Source organism: Neopelma chrysocephalum, unplaced genomic scaffold (genome assembly GCF_003984885.1).
Source record: "Neopelma chrysocephalum unplaced genomic scaffold, ASM398488v2 Primary Assembly neopelma1_96936, whole genome shotgun sequence".
Classification (NCBI taxonomy): Eukaryota; Metazoa; Chordata; class Aves; order Passeriformes; family Pipridae; genus Neopelma; species Neopelma chrysocephalum.
In genome coordinates, this window is record NW_020925579.1 from 1,711,079 (window position 1) to 1,718,195 (window position 7,117).

Here is a 7,117-nt window from a genome sequence, read left to right on the forward strand (position 1 = left end):
AGTGAGAATTTTAAAGACAGACAGAAAAAGGGGCAACAGGGAGGGGGGCACAAACAGGAACATTGTAATATGCTATTAAACCATTAAAGTGTGGGGTTTATTTTATTATTTAAGATGTCGTGAAAACTCTACCTATAAACCTTGTTCTGCTTGCTGTTTTCTGACAAAACTAAAATTTTTACTATGCAAAAAATGGCTCAGTGTTTTACCACTACTTACCAGAAACTTAGTAACTGTTATTAGTTGACAATAATTACTGATAAATATTGATTCTACTTCAAGAAGTAAGCTTAGCTGAAGGCTCAGTGTAGAATTTAGGTCCAACTTCATCTCTTGATGAATTGCAATAAAATTGTATTTCAAATTTAGCATCTCTTAATTTATAACATGCAACAGAAATATTTACATAGGTGAGCTGAATGTTGTCTCAAGTAAGTTAGTTAGTAGCATCTTGGTAAAAACTGTTTCATCCTCACCTCACCCTCCCCCTTTCATCTGACAGCAGCCTTTTTTGATGTCTATAGATGGAGGGGCATAAACATAAAGCTCACAGACCATGATGGTCGGCCATATGTTCAATTTATTATTTAATTAAGTCAACTTTTATACAGTTTAGTTTGTTTTGGGCACATGCTTACAACAAGGTGATTGGATAGCTCAGTCTGTACACGCGTCTCATGTCTCCAGTTCATTGGACCTGATGTTCTGTCCACGCGGCCTGGAATCATACTTGGCATGTAGAGGCCTTCATAATTAGGGGCTTTCTGAAATCTGCAGGTGTACCTTTATCTGTACTTTCTCAAGGCTTTCTTGCTCTAAACATACTATGTTCTCAGACCTTATAATTAGACACACAGCTAATAAGTATAAACATTGCATATTTTCACACAGTCTATAAGTATAAACATTACAGCTTACAACTTCTAAAGTCATGTCAAGCAAGGCCTACAGAAATGCAATAGAAATTGTTCACACAATTTGAATTCTGCAACAGATGTCATGAATTGTATTCTCAAAAAGACCTGCCTACTGAACAATGAGGGAGTCCTAACTTTCTTAAAGCAAGGTCCCAGTAAGGGACACTATAAAATCAACTCAAATTAGCTTCTTTGAAGATTCTAATAAATAGTCATTGTGAAAACAACTCTAAAAAGGTAGTGATTATTCTACAGAAACAACTTGCTATCTATCCATTCCTTATCAGGGGGTCCTGTAACCTCCCTCTGCTGGGCTGAAGGGAGTAGGTGAGAAGGAAAGGTGAAGTCCTAATGAAAAAAGGCAAGTCCTTGCTTGGGACAACAAGACCCCTTCTTGCCCACCTCACCCTCCCAGGTGCCTCTGCATGATAGGTATGGGGCTCTGGCTGTGGAAGGTCAGTCAATGGATGATGAAGATGATGGTGCCTCTCCACCACAGATGTTACCAAGACCAGAAAGACCTACACCTTGTATCAAGACCAGTCCCACATGGAAGAAAGAAGGATTACAGTGGCAGATGGTTCCCTTCTAAAGGGAATGGAAGGTCCAACATGCTGGAAGGAGACTCCCCTCAGGGATGTCTGCTACTTCCCTGGGGCATGTGTCAGGGACATTGCCAGGAAACTTCCTAGCCTAGTAAAGTGCTCAAACTACTACCTGTTGCTGATCCTCCATACGGGTGGTGACAAACTCACAACATGTAATCCAAAGGACATGAAAAGAGACTTCAAGGTCTTGGGATGATTGGTGAGGGAATCTATTCTTCCACGTGCAGGTAGTGACTGAAAGAAACAGATGGACCCAGTCTATTAATACATGGTTCTGTGGCTGGTGTCCCTTCCAAAATTTTTGTTTGTTTGATAATGGCCTACATGGCACCAGATTTTGCTGGCATCAGATGGGATCAGAGGCATCACCTCTCTCAAAAGAAGGGAGTCTTTGGTCAGGGGCTAGCGGGGCTCATTGTTATGGCTTTAAAATAGATATAATGGGGGGGAGATATCATCAGGTTTAACAGTGATAAGGTGTCAGATGACTTGCCATCCCACTTACATCAGTTAGATGCCAAAGCCAGCAAGAGATGCCCAGATCCTGGAGAGGGACTGCAGGTCAGCAGGAGAGCACCTGAAGGATAGCACAAGGGAATTCCAGGCACTCCAGACAGAAAGTTAGCTTCATGGGGGGCCCAATTTAAATGGCTCCATGCTAATACATGCAGCATGGGGAATAAACTAGAGATGTGTGCATGCCTACACAGCAATGATCTTATTGGCATCATGGAAACACAGTAGAAACTCCTATGACTGCAGCATGCTGTAATGCAAGCATACAGTCTCTTTAGGAAGGACAGGCAGGGGAGACCAGGAGGAGGTGTCAAGCTCTCTGCCGATGACCAGCTGGAGTGCATGGAGCTCCACCTCGGGAGGGACTGGGGAGGAACTGACTTAGACCTTATGGGTCAGGATTAAAGGGAGGGCAAGCACAGGTAACTTTATAGTGGAGCCTGCTACAGGCCACCTGACCAGGAAGATCAAGCTGATCAGGCTCTCTAGACAGACAGGGCCAGTCTCACATTCACAAACCCTGGTCCTCCTGGGGGACTTCAGCCACTCTGACATCTGGGTGGAGGACCAGGCATAAGACATGTAAGCATGTTTTCTCTCGAACGTTCTGATTGTTGCAACAGGACAGCTGTGATTGGAAGAGAGGGCCCCTCATCGGTCCTGCTGCTGTGGATGGTCCAAGTCAGAGAGAGAAACCAGGACCAATCCACTTCCTTTTATAGTTTACCTGGCCTCTCATGTAAAATAGGGTTTTTGCACCATTCATGCTATATTGTTTGCATGTGTGCAGTCAGCCTTTTAGACTGACAGGAAAAGAGTCAGAGGAGTTGGGGGTCTGTGGTGGTCCCGGAGCCCCTTCTAGTGAGGTGTCTGGGACTCTATCCTTCTCTTGACGCAGGTGCACAGAGCACAAGTCTCAGGACAGACTTTCAAGCTTAGCAACTGAAAAGGAAGTTGACTCAGAAGAGCGAGGGCTCCAGCCAAACTTCCCAAGTTGCAGAAGATGAAAGATGGGATTGGGACAATGAAGAACTGCCTGCTGCAGGAGAAGATCAGGTTCAAGACCATTTAAGGAATCTGAAGGCGCACAAGTGCACAGGACATAAGGAGATACATCCATGAGTCCTGAGGGAACTAGCCAAGGAAGTGGCTAAGGCAGTATCCATCATATCTGAAAAGTCATGGCAGTTCCCTATGGAAGTTCCCACAGACTGGAAAGGTGAAACATAACACCCATTTATTTTTAAAAGTGGAAAACGGGAAGACGCGGGGAACTACAGTCTGGTCAGTCTTACCTCAGTACCTGGCAAGATCATGGAGCAGAGCCTCCTGGGAACTACACTAAGGCACGTGGAAAATACAGAGATGATTGGTGACAGCCAGAACGGCTTCACTAAGGGCAAATTGTACCCAACAAATTTGGCGGCTGCCTATGACTGGGTTGCAGTGGTGTTGGATGAGGGAAAAGTGACTGATGTCATCTATCTGCACTTAATGCAGAGCATTTAACACTGTGTTCAGAGCATGACTTGGCTCTAAACTGGAGAGATATGGATTTGACAGATGGACCACTCAATGGACAAGGAGTTGACTGGATGGTTGCACTCAAAGAATAGCATTCAAGGTTCATTATCCACCTGGAGACCAGTGAGGAGTGGTGTCCTCAGGGATCAGTACCAGGACGGGCACTATTCAACATCTTTATTGGTGACACAGTGACTTAAGAGGTGGGCCCATGCAACCCACATGAAGTTCAACAAGGCCAAGTGCAAGATCATATGCTGGGGTTGGGGCAATCCCAAGCACAAACACAGGCAGAGCGAAGAATGGACTGAAAGCAGCCCTGAGGAGAAGGACTTGGGGGTGTTGTTGAGAAGCTTGACATGACCTGGCAATGTATACTTGCAGCCCAGAATGTCACAGAATCACAGAATATGCTGAGTTGGAAGGGCCCCCCAGCCCAACTCCTGGCCCTGAACAGGACCATTCCCAAGAGTCACACCATGTGCCTGAGTGCATTGTCCAAACGCTTCTTGAACTCTGTCAGGCTTGGTGCTGTGACCACTTCCCTGGAGAGCCTGTTCCAGTGCCCACCCACCCTCTGGGTGAAGAACCTCTTTCAAATCTCCAACATAAACGACCCCCAACACAAAGTCAGGCCATTCCCTCAGGTCCTGTCACTGGTCACCACAGGGAAGAGATCAGTGCCTGCCCCTCTTCTTCCCCTCACAAGGAAGTTGTAGACTGCAATGAGGTCTCCCCTCAGTCTCCTCCAGGCTGACCAGACCAAGTGACCTCAGCCTCTCCTCGTACAGCTTCCCCTCAAGGCCCTTCACCATCTTTGTTGCCCTCCTTTGGACACTCTCTAAGAGCTTAATATCTTTCTTATATTGCAGTGCCCAAAACTGCACACAATATTCCAGGTGAGGCCTCACCAGTGCAGAGCAGAGCAGGACAATCCCCTCCCTCGACTGGACTGGCTGGCGATGCTGTGCCTGATGCCCCCCAGGACATGATTGGCCCCCCGGCTGCCAGGGCACTGCTGACTCATATTCAACTTGATATTGACCAGGACCCCCAGGTCCCTTTCCATAGCACTGCTTTCCAGCATGTCATTCCCCAGTCTGTCCGTACAACCAGGGTTGCCCCATCCCAGGTGCAGAATCTGGCAGTTTCCCTTGTTGAACTTCATCTGGTTGGTGATTGCCCAGTCCTCTGATTTGTTGAAGTGTCTCTGCAGGGCCTCCCTGCCTTCAAGGGAGTCAACAGCTCCTCCTAGTTTTGCGTCATCTGCAAACTTGCTTAGTATGCCTTCCAGTCCTGCATCCAAATCATTTATGAAGATGTTGAAGAGCACTGGGTCTAAGATAGAGCCCTGTGGAACCCTACTAGTGACAGGTCACCAGTCTGATGTTACCCCATTCACTGTTACCCTCTGTGCTTGACCCGTGAGCCAATTGCTCACCCACCGCATGATGTGTTTATCCAGCTGTGTGCTGGGCATTTTGTCCAGAAGGATCCCATGAGAGACAGTATTGAAAGCTTTACTGAAATCCAAAAAGATTACATCAACTGACTTCCTTTGATCAATGACTTTGTCATAAAAGGAAATTAGGTTTGATAAGCAGGACTTTCCTCTCATGAAGCCATGCTGGCTGTGACCGATGACTGCCTTGTCTTTCAAGTGTTTTTCAGTTCCTCCCAGAAAAACCTTCACCATAACTTTAGCAGACACTGAAGTGAGACTGACAGGCCTGTAGTTTCCAGGGTCCTCCTTCTTGCCCTTCTTGAAAATCAGGACAATGCTCACCAGCTTCCAGTCAGCTGGGACCTCTCTGGATTGCCAAGACTGCTCAAAAATCAAGAGAGGTTTTGTGATGATATCAGCTGGCTCTTTGAGGATTCTGGGATGAATTCCATCAGGCCCCATAGATTTGTAGGGATCTGTCTGGAGCAGCAGCTTCCACACAAGTTCACAGTCAATTGGGAGTTGATCATTCTCACAGTCATGGGGTTTCAGCTCAGTGCACTGAGACTCCCTTGGTCCATCATCCATGTTGAAGACAGAGGCAAAGAAAGAGAAAGCTTTAAACACTTCTGTCTTGTCTCCATCCGTTTGTGAGGTAACCATCCCTATCCTGTAATGGGATGATATTTCTATGATATTTCTATACTGCCTATTGCCATTAATATATGTGAAAGTAGTCTTTTTATTGTCCCCCACATTTCTGGCCAACTTCAGCTGAGACTTGGGTGGATGAATTTTCTCCCTATAGCAGCAAGCAGCATCTCTGAATTCTTCCCATGTCACTTCACATTGCTTCCACTGGGCATACACCTTCCTTTTTTGCTTTATTTGCAAGTGAAGATCCCTGCTCAGCCAAGCTGGCCTTCTGCCTTGCCTGCTTGACTTCCAGCATTTGGGAACTGTCTGCTCCTGTGACCTTAGGAGGTGATGTCTGAAAAGGGATCAGCACTGAGGGAGCCCAGCACCTGCAAAAAGGTTTTTCCAGGGGATCTTATTTGCTATTGTCAATCGTATGCAGGCCTGCATCAAAAGCACTGTGGCTCAGTCCTTAGGCTGAGGGAAGTGACTCTCCCCCTCTACTCTGCTCTGCTGAGACCTCACCTGGAGCACTGCATCCAGCTCTGGTGCACCCAATGTACAAAAGACTGACCTCTTAGAGCAAGTCCAGAGGAGGGCCACTAAATTGATCAGAGGGCTGGAACATCTCTCCTATGAAGACAGGCTGACAGAGGTGGGATTTTTCATCCTGGAGAAGTCTCCAGGCTGACCTTACAGCACCTTCCAAGTGCTATAGGGGGCCTACAAGAAAACTAAAGAAAGATTTTTTACATGGAAATAGAGTGATAGCACAAGGGGGAACAGCCTTTAGCTGAAGGTGGGCAGGTTTAGATTAGATGTTAGGAATAAATTTACTGTGAGGGTAGTGAGGCACTGGAACAGGTTACAGAGCTGTGAGTGCTCCATCCCTGCAAGTGTTCAAGGCCAGGCAGTATGGGGCTCTGAGCAACCTGGTCTATTGGGCAGCATCCCTACCCATGGCAGGGAGTCTGTAACTAATGACCTTAAAGGTCCCTTCCAAACCAAGCAATTCTATGATTTTATCATAGCCTTGCACTCAGGGCAATGGAAAGCTCCCCTTCCAATGGAAGGCGCTGTGAAGATACGATGATGGATCTGACCACTGGCTAGGAAATAAAAGTAGTAACAATTTTGAATCTAAACTGTAGGTTTTTTCTAATGTTTTGATTATATTAAATTAGATTATAATAAAATTTATTTGTGAAATTATCTGTCTGTTTAACACTCTGTGCTGCTGTTATCTATGTATCTTCAATCCAAAGGCAGAGGCTGCCAACCAAGAGATTTTCTTGAACTTTTCCCAGTACCATCCAGCAGCATTATTTGATCAATTTACTTAATGGCAAAGTAAGAGAGGATTACTGGACAGTGAGTAAAACTTCTCCTCTGAGATAATACAATGCACTTAATGACAAACTGCACGCATGGCTTTGCCAAAAGTTTTTAAAATTTCACTATATGCTGAAGTG